General features: G+C 36.5%; 1 pseudogene; it reads left to right on the top strand.

Annotated features, from left to right (window-relative positions):
• The first annotated feature begins 12,742 nt into the window (after positions 1-12,742).
• On the top strand, positions 12,743-12,856 carry LOC139856287 (small nucleolar RNA R71; annotated as a pseudogene).
• Positions 12,857-15,447: the final 2,591 nt, after the last annotated feature.

Genomic DNA, 15,447 nt, shown 5'->3' with positions numbered 1-15,447 from the left:
ACCTTCATACCAACAATCACAACTAATAGCCCTTCATCATTCACAAAGCAAACTCCACCCAAGTCTTACATACGCTTCTAAGCCTAAGCATATGCCACTCCGCTTAGTCAGTCGTGCATCTTAGTCGAGATCACCCGACCTTCTACGCAATGAACCTTCATTAATAATTGCTCACTCTCATGGAGAAGAGTGACCATTCCGACACAATCATTGCATTGACCGTAATATCAATACCTCATCATAACCTTCGGCCTAACCGAACATCAAGTCCATCACTGGCTCACCAGTCATCTTTACCCGTCGATCACTTAAGAGCACTAAGATTCGCTCATCCGTCACTTCATAAGAAGTATTCACCGCAATGCTCTTAAAGTTCAACTTTTGCGACCATCGAATTAATATCACCCATCGATCACTGTTGTAATCCCCGTTGCTTCCATGGATATCTCACGGTCACCCTAAGCACAAAGTGATCACACCACTACTGGAGTTGAACATTACACTAGCAGGTATAAAGAGGCACCTGATGCAGTGTCATGCAGACTCCCACCACAATCAACCGAATTTTAGAAACTCATTCTTTGGGTTCCATACACCCGACGTCACCCATCTCTCCACAATAATGACCCAGTTACACCTTCCTGACAAACCTTATGGTTTTTATCGGAATTTCCTAGTGATCACACGTTACCCGAAATTTCCACAAGGCCAAAAGATATAGCCTAACGAACCCTTTCGTCTAACACTAAAAGGTGCTTGGAAACACCAAGTCTTACACCCTTCCACATATCGACACAACCACTACCACAAGGGATATTTCGTTAGGAATATTACCCTATCATCCGCAAAACGCTAACATACTAATGCAATCACCGTCATACGGGTCCCACTCCCATGAGTTTAACAACCCGAAGACTCCTCGATTCCTCAATTCCAAGGCGACTCACAACTAGAATCCTTACGCGGTTCTCTAACCACACACTCTACCGAGTGTAACCCAATTCTTCAATCATTAGACTTGCTACATCCCTTTACGGGATTCAAGTCTTCGTCGTACGCACACTCACTAATCGGTCATCCTAGTTACGATGAGTAACTACAACCAATAACAATCTCAATAGTGCACCCACTACTTAGGGTGACTAGGTACGCGTCAAACTCGTGAGTTTGCTCACTCACCTTAACTAATCGAATCCACCGTAACACTTCCCGACTAACAAAGAACCCGATGTGACAACAAGCACATCGCCCGAGACCACTATATCATAGGAACCAAAAAAAGATTCCTAACTCGTCCCGATTCTACCCCAACCATGCCACGTTTCCTCCGTTCGGTACTCATCATGTCATGCTTGGTGTCAAAATACACGGTTGTAATAATGGTGATCAATCACTTTTACAATTTCGTACCTTACCATTTTCGCATTGTCATGCAAAGTACTTTACCCGGACTGACGCGACATTAACACAAAATAACACGCAATAACTCCTAGTACCCGAATGACCCAAGTCCTTACGGTGAACTTGATCACTCAAAACCGCCAAACATCCAAATCTCTCTAATAGAGTCGTCTCTAGGACACCGCAACAATAGATACCTGTATATATACACCTATATACAATATAATAATAAATATACACAAGTACACCGCAACAACAAGTCAACCTACAACCTAGGTGTCTATCACTAAAACAACGTTCAAGTTCGCCTACTTACATTTGGAACTAGCAGTCTAAGGCACTAATTTACACACGAAATAAGGTCCCACATAATCACACTTTGGACAAGCACTAGTCCTAGTTAATCACCTACTCTAAGGCACTAACAAATCTCAATCTGACCCGTACTGCTACAAGTCCCGCAAATAATGCATAACCGCCAATAAGTCTAAGACTAGGCAGCTATTCCAAGGTCACCTAATTCCCTTAGACTATGCTCTGATACCACTTGTAACAACCCCAAAACGTAACACGAGAAACCATGACCCTTTTTTTTTAAACAACAGCATCATTTTAGCCAGACCAAATGCGTTGTGCGGATTTGAGTGCGTGGTGCGCTTTACAACATGAAACAAGGTCAGTAGTTGATAACAAAACTAATTACCAGCATACGGCCATTTGCGCGGCGCGCAGGCCTACGCGCGGCGTGCGCTAAAGCTGGGAAAAACACTGCAGCCTATTTTAAAACATAACAAACCGTTTCACCCAAACCGAGATTCACAAATCCCCAAACCAAATCCAACACTTTCAAAACATTAAATAATCCGAGTTTCAATCATCAAAAGTACATTACGACCCTTGGGGCTCCAACGACCCATAATTACACGAAAGTGCCAATTTCAACCCATTTATATATTTTGACGGATTAGGACTCTACAACCCAACCCGATACCAAGAGCATAATTCCGGAGACTAACAAATCCCCAACCTGCGTTTAATTCTCCAAAAACTAATCCTCCAAGCTTAAGCAACGTCTATCAATCCTAGTCTAGCAACTAGGTAACTCCGCATCACGATACCTATAAAAAGGTAAACAACGAGAGGGGTATGCATAAAGCTTAGTGAATGCAATAATTATACATATACATATATAATCTACTTACTTACAATCACTTACACAATACCGCATACAAGCTAGCAATTCAACAACCATGCAAACATTATGCATAACTAATATCCGCAATTTACAATAAGCTAGCAATACCAATAGCATATAGTTCACAATTAAATATGCCAATACAAAATTTCACACAACCATGGTTAACCAATCGTACAAGGGAACGGTACTCACGAAAGACCGTCGGAGTTCATAACATTCATTAGTGTACTTATACCGCGTACTACTTATCCCCCGGGTGATGTCTTAAATACCGCGACTAACTCACTCCCATGACAATGTGGTGTCTTAAACACCGCGACTATCCCACATGTCAATCAAATCAATGAGTGGTGTCTTGAACACCGCGACAATCCCACTCCCATGACAATGTGGTGTCTTAAACACCTCGACTAACTAACATTTCACGATACATAAATAAATACATTATATACGTACACGCATAATTATTCCACTCACCTCGAAATGCCTGAACAGTCATGTATGTAAATCGCCTCCAAACGCAACCGAGCATTCTTTTACCTATAATACGCATATAGGTATACACATAATCAACATACATTCCCTTCAAGAGAATTCGACGCAAACATCCTTAACCAAGGGTTTGTACCTACCTCCACAATCCGACCATTTAGCCACCTAAGGTGGATTTTATCAATTACCACTTCGGGTGGTAATTCCGACCCATTCAAATGAGTACAAACTAACTCAATATATACACGACACCAATTAGACCAACTGAGGTCTAAGCACTAAATTACTACTTAGGTAGTAATTATTTCAAGCGCCAATTACACCAAAAACCCCAATACGTGCAATATTGACCCATATTGCTTTTGACCACATTTGACTTATGTTAAAATATCATTTTGACCCAAAATTACCTCCCATGATTACTTTCATTCAAACAAACCATTTAATACTTAACAAAAGCGTTTAACATCTATTTAATCCAATTTAGTGTCATCACAAATTTTGACCCATCAAAGTCAACCCATTTTGACATAAGTCTCAAAAACGCCCAAACTAACCAATAATCACTAACACAAGTAAAAATGGCCCTAATACACCAATTAAACCAAATCACAAGTGTTAAATACTTCTCTTTCCCAATTTGACATATAAACCCTAATTTTGACCCAATTCAAAACTAGTCTTTCAAACATACCCAAATGGGTTCCAATACTTCCATAATCACTAAACTAAGTGATTACACCCAAAATCAAAGCCTAATCATGGCCAAAACGTCAACCAACCCAAAACCCGCCAAGCATCAAAAATAACTAGCCACAATAAACCCACTTCGTCATCTAAACGGGTTTCACAATTAAATAAGCTCAAACCCTACCTTGAATATCAAATCAACCAAATAAAATTCGGAGTTGAGACTTACCAATACCACCAAAATGTTGTCGTTGATGAGATGAACAACCTTGCTTCTTGCACTTTACCTGAATCAACCTCCTTCTTCTCCAAATGGAGCTTTCCCTCTCAAAAAACTCTTCCTTTCTCTAGGGTTTGAAGTTGAGAGATTTTGTGGCTGTGAAATGAGGATAAGGTTGACCAATGAATCAGTTTTATGGCTTAAAATCGAACCTTATGTGAAAAGACCCAAATGCCCCTTTAATTTATTAAAAATCACGAATGGGTCTGTCAGCACATTTTACGCACCGCGTAAATGGGTGCGCGTCGTGCACTATAACTGAAGATGGAGTCAGATAGCTTTTCTGAAGTTCAGGGACTGAAATTGACTGATTCTGATTCTGATGTAAAATCTGAAAATGCATAAGTGTTAGGTTCACTTTTAGTGGCGCTTTCTGCTGCACACATTTACTGACACTTCCAGGAACATTTTCTGACATACAAAATTTAGGATCTTACAAACATCATCCGAATTTGGCCTAAAATTGGCATTTTGATGGAGATTGTAGACCAAATGAAACATACGAAAACCATTATGATTGAAATTTATGGAATCGCAGTAATAGTAGATAAATTTGAAATTATAATGGGAAAATAGCCCAAAGATAACGTATGTTACCAAATTTGTCAATAAATATAATATTAATAAGTTTGTGGACGAAAAGAACTATAAACTCAAAATAGATGCAATTAGGGTTTAGATTATTTTTTAAGAGGGTAACTGGTCATACATTCCTTGAGGTGTCATATATGTATAGGTGGACTGATTACATGGTAAAAAATATTACATGACATTTGATTTAATTTTTTATTTAATTTAATTTTGTAGAGTTGTTGACTGATTTAATTCTATTTTATTTGCTTTTAAATTTTAATTTTAATTTTATTTACTTAATTACAATTAAATAAAAACAAGATCAAATCTGGCTTTATTTCATTGTCATCGTCATCATCTTTTAATTTTCTTCATCATCATCATCAACATATTTTAATCTACTTCATCATCATTTGGTGAAAAGAGTCGGATCGCCATCGTCAACGAATCGAATCCGACATCCTACTTCGACGATGTATGATCATCATCTTGCATCTAACGTCGTTTCAGACAAATGAATCATATCTGAATCGTGACTAATCATTCAGAATCGTTACCTGCAACGAATCAACCCTCTTGTTGCGAACCTTTTCGAAAATCAGATGCGGATCAGCGTGTTCTTAAATCCCCATCGTCAAACATCATACATAGTCATCGACCATATGAGTTCTTTAAGAGATAATATTGGTTATGTATTTTATAAGAACTAGAAAGATTTCGAACCGCTTATTGCGACAGAATATTTTAACGTCTTTTATAAAACTAATGTTAAGCGAGAATTGAGGAAAAAAGTGCGAACAAAAAGGGGAAAAAATGAGCTAAGACGACTCGATCTCTAAGTCTTTTCCTTACCATATATATATATATATATATATATATATATATATATATATATATATATATATATATATATATATATATATATATATATATATATATATATATATATATATATATATATATATATATATATATATATATATATATATATATCCGACCCCGCGATGGTAGCTTATTGGTTGAGGGACATGCAACATAAAGCGGTGGTAATGGGTTCAATCTCTGGTCGATGTGGGGCCGCCAGATGGTTGGTTTTACCCTTTTTATATATATGTTTCCTTGTTTTATAAAAAAAGAAGCTATGTTTCGAATATAATTAGTTGCATTTTATTCGTAAAATTATTTTGAGTTGAACAGTGATGAAAGAGAAGGCCAAATCGCCTCGAAAAAAAACTAAATCCCGTCAAAAAATTCGGTAAGTTTTATTTAATGATTATTATATTATATTCAAAGTTAGACTTTAACCCCTCAAGTTACCAGTAAGTTACAACTTCTATCCTTAAAGTAAAGCTGATTTGACTCAAACTCCCCCTGACTTATACGACAAACATAAAGTGGTGAAACGATCATCTTTTTTATAATAATTAGTATATATGATAATAATATATTTTAAGTGAGGCCCTGAAAGTGCATCTTCACTATTTTGATCGGAAAGTGACGATCGGAATTTATAACTAAATGTTTATGTATTTTATAAGAAAATTTTAAGGTGGTTTTCTTAAGGATTTATAAAGAAAAAAGAAAGATACGTATATAAATGAGTTTGGTAACAAAGTTACGTTTATTGGCATGTGTTTATAAATTTTGCCACGTTGGCTTGAACCTGGTGACGCAACAACAATTCAAGTTTCTACGTTAATATTTCCCTAATTTGCATAGATCTCTAGATTTTAAATATATAATTCTTTTTAGCATAGAATTATTAATGTTATCTTTATTGGGAGATTTGATAATTTATGCTAACTTTTTTAATTATTTGCCCAATTATAATTGAAAGTTAATCAAATCATATAAACAAATAATTATGGATAGACTGAATGAGAATTATGAATGATATTAGGTTTAGTCAATTAGTCGTATAAAATAGGAAATGAAATCAAGTGTCAAACTAATTTAGGTTGAACTGCCCAAAAAATGACGTAGATTTACTTAAATAATAAAATGATATTCCTTTCATGTTTTTTTAGAATGTTTAAAATTAATAATTCAATTTCATAGATAAAAATAATAAGGTAAAATTCTTTTATGTTCTTACTTTATGCATGTAAAATAAAAAGGTAGATACAAAATAAATTTTAAAATTATAAAGTAAATAAAAGGTACAGTATAATAATAAAAATAATAATATTTATTAAACTTTGTATCCGTTTTTCTGTTTTCTCTGTAGACTATTAAATTGAAACGGATAAAGAAGAAACTACCAAGTCGCCTCTATAAACATAATGAAACGCAAACACATGGAACAAAGTAACGAATTATGAATATGTCAATATCTATATTAATATTTATATTACTAAATCCCTACTAATTTGTAGGAGTGGTTCATGATGATAATGAGTAATTGGAGAGGAAAGATCTCCCGAGACAGTTGGGTATTCATATTCAGATGGCAAAATTGCTGAAATGGTTATTGTTGTTGTATCATAAGATCTTATGAATACGATGAATCGAACGAATAACCACATAAGAGAAAAGAAATGTGTGAGAAATGAGAGAATTCTATTCCACGACTTCCTTGAACACTTTACATTGCATTGGCTATTGTTAGCTATTTAGGGAGCCTTGGATCCTTTATATAGCCCTCATCTAAAGGATCATCCATAAGGCTTGAGAAGCTCGTTTTACTCCTTTCCAGGGTTCTAACAATCTCCCCCAGGAGTGAGACGGGATTTCAAAAAATACCTCCCTAGGAAAACATACAAAATTACATGAGAAGAAATTTGCTATTGCTAATTAACTCCCCCCGAATGATGTATGGCCGTTGATGAAGATCTTGAATCATTGATGAAATCTTATCTAACTTTATCTCGGTCAATCATTACGCTTCAACCTCCCTCAGATCCTCGAATTGTCACACTAACAATCTTCCTTCGACTTTGTTTGAGACTTGATCTACGTCTTGATATCATTGTTCTTTCAACGGTCTTTAAGTTTGCACAACAGAATGTGGAATATAGACTTTGTTCGACTTGAGACGAAGTGTCAAAACTCTAAAAGCTCCTCCCTCAAAGTACATGGGCTCTCATCAAAGTGTCATGACGTACATACTGTCGGTTTCAATACCGAACACGTCTCTTGAACCTTCATCGTTTCAAAGAGTACTTTCGATACTAGTCATAAGATAACTTCACATAAGATGTGGAAACTTCTTCGACTCTCTAGCTCCCTATAATCAAACAATTCTTTCTTGAAGTGCAAGTCCAATACCGTACGTGTATTGAAGTCATTATCATCGAAGTATCACTCCCCTTGAGTAGTATGATCGAACGTACTACTTTTGGATATCCTTCCTTAGTGTTCAGTGAGCTTTAATCGTGAGAATAGGACGTCGAGGTTCGGACACTGAAGAAACTTGCAAAGTTGAATAATATCAACTTTCATTAGCTGAAAATAGATTTCATTAGTTTCCGTCAGCTTCCGTAGTTGATTCTTACTAGTCCATCAGAAAAGTTAATTGAACGTTAACTTTCTGTTAACTTTGGACTTCTGAAAAAAATTCACTTAAGCACCTGATTTGCACAGGGACTTGTCACGCAAAGTCCTTGAAACTGACAGGGATTGAAGTAGACAAATTGGAGATTCGTACACTGTTGAGTTTTTTGGGCTGAAACAGTATACAGATGGCCCAATATCATACAAGCCAAATCAATTTGGCAGTCCAAGAAGAGTCTGTGAAGCTGTTGGGCCTTTGTCATTCGGACAGCCCACTTAAGACATATTTACACAAGCAAGCTTACTGGACCAAATGCGATTCTGATGACTACTTGATCCAATAAGAACGAAAACTCTGATTTGCACATTAAGAGCGAGCGAATCTGCAAAATAACTATATTGTGTGAATATTCTATTCACCAACTATGTGAGAATCATCAAAATCAAAATGTGCGAATAAATAACTTCTTCGAAAATCGTCCGAATAACAATACCTGTTTCCGGATATGATCGAATCAACAATCTGTAATAGTTTTTGTACCATCTGAATATGATTCAAAGTGATCAATAGTAACTGTGCTCCAGGTTCAACGAACACCACGAACACAAGTTCGTCAAACTTCATATTCTTGAAATTAATGATTCAAAACTGATTGATTATGATTCTTGAAGTAGCGATTTATGTATTTCAAGCTGAATTCTGATCCTAAATAGTATCATATAGCAGTAAATCGATGAAGAACACCAACAACCACCATTGATGAACTTGAAAGCTTATTTATCGATTTAAGCACTTTCAAGTTTCAAATCCTTCATGAAAGATGTTCTAAATCAAACGTCTAAGCTTCGTCGATCACAAACACGAACTAAAACAACACAGAAATTTCAAATTTAATTGATGAAGATCCATTTGAGTTTTTCACCTCTATATTGACTTCGAAATCAGACATGATTCTTCGAATTAAGAGCTGTAACTGGGCTGAGAGCATCATGAGATGAATTCGAACCACACTGCACTTTTACATTTCTCTAATTCATTGTCGATTGATCCAGAGACCAAATCGAACACATTTTTGAATAAGCGAATAACTTGAATCAATAATGCCTGAATCTGTTGTTGTTAATCACTATTGAATGATCACGAAGATTCGGTTTCTTATGTAATTCATGAATCTAGGCTCAGATTGTTGTTTGAATCAACGATGAAGAAATCCGAATTTGAGCTTCATGAAGAATAAGAACAGGTATTGAAGCTGTTGAGAGGAACATGAATTTGATAGTCTTATTTTGTAATCTGACTAGTGCTATAATATATGATAAAATGAATTTAGAAGTCATATGTGATTGTGTTTATGTTTTAAATTTGAATAAGTTACGGTGTAATTTGAATTTGAAGTCCGAGTGTGACATTCGAACGGATGAACATTCATAGATATTCATACTGATCATCTTTGTTTCGTTGAAGATCCCGCTCTGATACCACATGTTGGATCATAAGATCTCATTGATCGGTGTCGAAGGGCCGGTCAAAAATAGCCTAATTACTCTACTTTAGATAGGGTAAGCAGGATTCGTTCCACGGGAAGTTGTGGTTAACTAGCAAGCAATTTCAAGATTTGTTTGTTTGTGATTATCTAAAATTAACTAAAGTAAAGACTAGATTAACAATTACTAAGCAAATGTAAATTTTGAGTATTTAAGAGCATAAACGATGAGCTAAATGAAAAGGTTGTAATCAATGGATTAAGAGTCTTTATCCCTGCACAATCCCAATCTAACATGCATTCATTCAAACAAGTATTATGCTTATTAAGTATTGATCAAATCTCATAGACAAGATTTCTTAGGCTTATTAATTCTAACTATCTTGGGATTGAAGCATGCAACCTAGACACTATGTCTTTATCCTTAATCTAATTAACACTAAGTTGGATCAAGAACACAATGTTAAATCACTATAATTCAACTTGCAATAATCACAATCAATAATACTTGCATTGATCAATAACCAATAGGTTTATAATATCACAATTCAAAAGACATAAGTTTCATAACATTACAAACCACATAAACTTGAATGAAAAGAACACATGTATCAATTGTTCATGAAAGGAATAAAGTGAAAGAAAACTAGCCAAGCATGTTGGTGATGATGATCATGGTTGCTTCTTGAAGTTGCATGAAGAACACTCCTTGAATCCTAGCTTGAATCTTGATTTGATGATGATTGATGGTGTGTTTTTGTGTGTTTGATGCTCTAAAAACTGATGGAAAAAGATGTAAATTCGTAGCCTAGGGTTTCTATTATATAGGGGTGAATTAGGGTAACCCCCAAGCATTACATCCCTCAAATTCAGCCTTAAATTTTATCCAAAAATAGTTCCGGCCACAAATTACTCTCACCGGGCGCCTACATGCGCCCAGCCGCAAAAACCAGCCGCCTCCTTTTGCCCGTTTTCCACCTGAGAGAGTTTTTGCACCAGACAGGCGCCTACATGCGCCCCCAGCCACCTCCTTGCGGTTGGGCTTCAGTTTTTGCCTTTTTTGCTTGTTTTAACCATCGTTTTTGCGTTCTCGTCCCAAATCGTTACTCATTATAAAAACCTCATGAAATAACTTTTTAAACCTCAAATATACACATAAAATTCACCTCTTAACATCAATAATGTTCGATGTTTAAGACCCGATCAACTCCCCCACACTTATCATTGTTTGTCCTCAAATAATCCCAAACAAAATCTTCGACTCGAACCTTTAATTAAGCTTTTAACAACTGATAAATCTTCAAAGGATTGTATAAAACTGTAACGTCTTGAACTCAATGTGAAACATAAATTTTTCCGACTTGGCTCTCACTTAATCAACTTTAACTTCTCGATTATGTGAACATCTTGTCTCGAGCAAATACTTCAAAAATGTAACAAAACTTCAAACTTGGTGATCTTCAAATAAAACATAAGTCAAGTGAGAGCCATCCGCCATATGAACTAGATAAAAGAACCATATACCGTCAATTCCATATTTTGTTTTAAAGGTTGGTGTGCCAGAGTGTTCGAAGACACCCTTTTTGGTTCTCCCGGTGTTTTAATTGATTGGTCTGCTATTTGAATAATTATGTCGGTTCTTTTCATTAAACCCAATTCAAATCGGTCAACTAGACAAAAAGGTAAAATATTGATGCTAGCTCCTAGGTCCAATAACGCCTTTTCACATTCACGTTTCCTACAGTAACCGCTATCAATGGGGTCCCCGGGTCCTTAAATTTAGGTGGAAGTGTTCCCGAAACAACCGCACTTAGGTGCTCGATTAGCTCCACCTTTTTGGGTAAGGTCGCCCTATGATTCCTCTTTTGAGTGCAAAGGTCCTTCAAAAATTTAGCATAAGACGGGACTTGCCTAATAGCATCGAGAAGGGGAAAATTAATCTTAACCTGTTTAAATGTTTTCCACATGTCCTCCGATTGTGGTCCATTCTTCCCATAAGGGAATTGGTTTGGGGACTCTAAGGCCTTGGGAAATGGGACGGTTTTTGATTCCGTCTCTAATTTCTCGGTCTCATTAACGATTGGTTCCTTATTTTTCACCCCCTTCCCATGGTTATCATTTTCACTTACCTCATCCTCATCAAGCACAATAGGAACCTCACTTGACTCTTGTTGCACTACCTCTTTTTCACCAACCTTATTATCATACTTCTTTCCACTTCACAAGGTGCCTACCATATTAACACTATGCCCTTTTCCTTGATCCTTATGATTCGGATTTAGAACAGTGTAGCTTGGAATTGTACCCGGCTCCCGATTCCCTTTACTTTCCGCTACATTACCAATCTCCTTAGCCAACGCACCAATTGATTTGTTTTGCACTTCCACTATTTTACGCATTTCGGAGATAAACGCGTCCATCTTGGCATCTGAGCTAGATGGTTGATTGGGTGGCGCATTATTTTGTTTTTGATTTTGGCTTTGATTCTGGTAATTGTTTTGGTTTTGGTTTCGGTTGTTGGGATAAGGATTTTGATATTTTCTTTGATAGTTGCCTTGGTTCTGAAAGTTACCCTGGTTTTGAAAGTTGTTTTGCGGTCTTTGTTGGTTCCCTTGGTTAGCATTTAGAGCATTGTTATTGCTCCAACTGAAATTAGGATGGTTTCTCCAACCCAGATTATACGTGTTGGAGTATGGATCAAATCTTCGTCCCTGGACCTCATTAACTTGTTCCTCCACTATTTGTTGATTTACCGGTGGAATCCCATTTCTACATCCGTATGCAAAGTGAGAAGGATCTCCACAAATCTCACAAACTTCCTGAACCTGCAAAACATTACAAGCAAGACCCTGGTTTGGGTTGTTATATATAAGCATTTTCAAATCATCTAATTCTTGCTCTAAGTTCCTAGATGAACCACCCAAGTCGGAAACATGATTCACCCGGGAGGTACTAGGTTGTTTACGATTAACCGAAGCTTGGGTTTTCGAACCCTTGCTTAACTGCTCAAAGAAGGTCCACTCGTCATCACTAGATCGAGTTAAAAACGCCCCACCACTAGCCGCCAAAAGGAATTTCCTATTTTGGGAATCCAAACAATCATAGAAAATTTTAACCAATTCCCACTTTGGTATCTCTTGGTGTGGGCATGCACTAAGTAACTCCTTCAAACGCTCGTACACTTCATGAAATAATTCACCCGGTAATTGTTTAAAAGATTTTATTTGCGTACTCATTTCTGAAGTTTTACTTATGGGATAAAACTCCTCTAAAAACCGTTTTTTCATCATCGCCCAAGTATTAATACTCCGGGCGGGTAAAGAGAGAAACCATCGTTTTGCCTTATCTTTAAGTGAATAAGGAAATAGTCTCAGACGTACCTCATCATCAGTGAAACCGTTTACCTGATTAGTAGCACATATCTCATTAAACTCAGTGATGTGTTCATATGGTTCCTCGTTAGCCATACCTCGGTAGGTTGGCAAGCTCGAAATGAGTTGAGGTCGGACCTCAAATCGTCGATTGTTTCCTCCTGCCGGTGCAGGATAAACAATGGGTGAGTGATCCTCAAAATCACCCGGTTGGTAGTAAGTATCTACTCCTCTCTGTCGTTCGGCCATCTCGTCTCGTTGATCAAAAACTTCCTCTTCAGTATCGGAATCTGATTTAGGAGAGTTTGGTGGAACAATCGGATGTGACTCTAACTGTGGTTGAGTGGATGCTGAAGCCACTGTCGAGCCATTTAAAATTCTTGTAACTTTTTGATTAGCTTTTGCGGATTTCTCGATTTTCAGGTCTAAAGGCTTAATATTTTGATCTCCCAAACTCCGAGTTCGCATACACTAACCCGTACTTCAACAAAAACAAGAACACCGAGCGTGAAACTGACAAAAACAAAATAAACAAAACACTATTTTTGGATTTTTTTATTGGTTTTATAATTTTTATGATTTTTCTAATTTAACACGAAAGCAATAAAATAAGAGCTTGCAATCAAGCGCACACTTCCCCGGCAGCGGCGCCAAAATTTGATCGGTGTCGAAGGGCCGGTCGAAAATAGCCTAATTACTCTACTTTAGATAGGGTAAGCAGGATTCGTTCCACGGGAAGTTGTGGTTAACTAGCAAGCAATTTCAAGATTTGTTTGTTTGTGATTAACTAAAATTAACTAAAGTAAAGACTAGATTAACAATTACTAAGCAAATGTAAATTTTGAGTATTTAAGAGCATAAACGATGAGCTAAATTAAAAGGTTGTAATCAATTGATTAAGAGTGTTTATCCCTGCACAATCCCAATCTAACATGCATTCATTCAAACAAGTATTATTCTTATTAAGTATTGATCAAATCTCATAGACAAGATTTCTTAGGCTTATTAATTCTAACTATCTTGGGATTGAAGCATACAACCTAGACACTATGTCTTTATCCTTAATCTAATTAACACTAAGTTGGATCAAGAACATAATGTTAAATCACTATAATTCAACTTGCAATAATCACAATCAATAATACTTGCATTGATCAATAACCAATAGGTTTATAATATCACAATTCAAAAGACATAAGTTTCATAACATTACAAACCACATAAACTTGAATGAAAAGAACACATGTATCAATTGTTCATGGAAGGAATAAAGTGAAAGAAACTAGCCAAGCATGTTGGTGATGATGATCATGGTTGCTTCTTGAAGTTGCATGAAGAACACTCCTTGAATCCTAGCTTGAATCTTGATTTGATGATGATTGATGGTGTGTTTTTGTGTGTTTGATGCTCTAAAAACTGATGGAAAAAGATGTAAATTCGTAGCCTAGGGTTTCTATTATATAGGGGTGAAGTAGGGTAACCCCCAAGCATTAAATCCCTCAAATTCGGCCTTAAATTTTATCCAAAAATAGTTCCAGCCACAAATTACTCTCACCGGGCGCCTACATGCGCCCAGCCGCAAAAACCAGCCGCCTCCTTTTGCCCGTTTTCCACCTGAGAGAGTTTTTGCACCAGACAGGCGCCTACATGCTCCCCCAGCCACCTCCTTGCGGTTGGGCTTCAGTTTTTGCCTTTTTTGCTTGTTTTAACCATTATTTTCGCGTTCTCGTCCCAAATCGTTACTCATTATAAAAACCTCATGAAATAACTTTTTAAACCTCAAAGATACACATAAAATTCACCTCTTAACATCAATAATGATCGGCGTTTAAGACCCGTTCACTCATGAACACGGTGAATGGAACGAATAACCACATAAAGGACAAGGAAGTGTATGAGAAATGAGATAATTCTATTCCACGACTTTCTGGAGCACTTTACATTGCATTGGCTATTGTTAGTTATCTAGAGAGCCTTGGATCCTTTATATAGCTCTCATCTAAAGGATTCTCCATAAGGCTTAGGAAACTCGTTTTACTCCTTTCCAGGGTTCTAACAACTGTAGTTTGTATCAAAATGTTGATTTAGTCCTTATAGTTTTTTTTGACGGATTTTGTTCTCATGGTCTGCGAATGTTGCTGATTTCATCCCAATGACTGATGGTCGTTAAAATTAGCCGTTAAATAGATGCATGTGAGAAGAACATGATGGGTATTTTACTCATTTTATCTTTTAACCTTTCTTTTATGTTTTTAAAACCCTTTTTTATATAAAACATTTTTTCAATTTTTAAACCCATACCTAAACTCACATTTTTTCACTTTTATTTTTTATTTTTTATAAATTTTTCCTACTTATTGGCTGGAGGTCTTCTTGGAAGCAATCTCTTCATCCGTCAAACAAAGAGAGGGAGGACTTTATTTACTCTTGGAGTGTTTCACTCTGGGTGGAGAAATGACTTCTCTT

The sequence above is a fragment of the Rutidosis leptorrhynchoides genome, chromosome 6 (genome assembly GCF_046630445.1).
Source record: "Rutidosis leptorrhynchoides isolate AG116_Rl617_1_P2 chromosome 6, CSIRO_AGI_Rlap_v1, whole genome shotgun sequence".
Classification (NCBI taxonomy): domain Eukaryota; kingdom Viridiplantae; phylum Streptophyta; class Magnoliopsida; order Asterales; family Asteraceae; genus Rutidosis; species Rutidosis leptorrhynchoides.
This window is presented reverse-complemented; position numbering and strand designations above follow the sequence as displayed.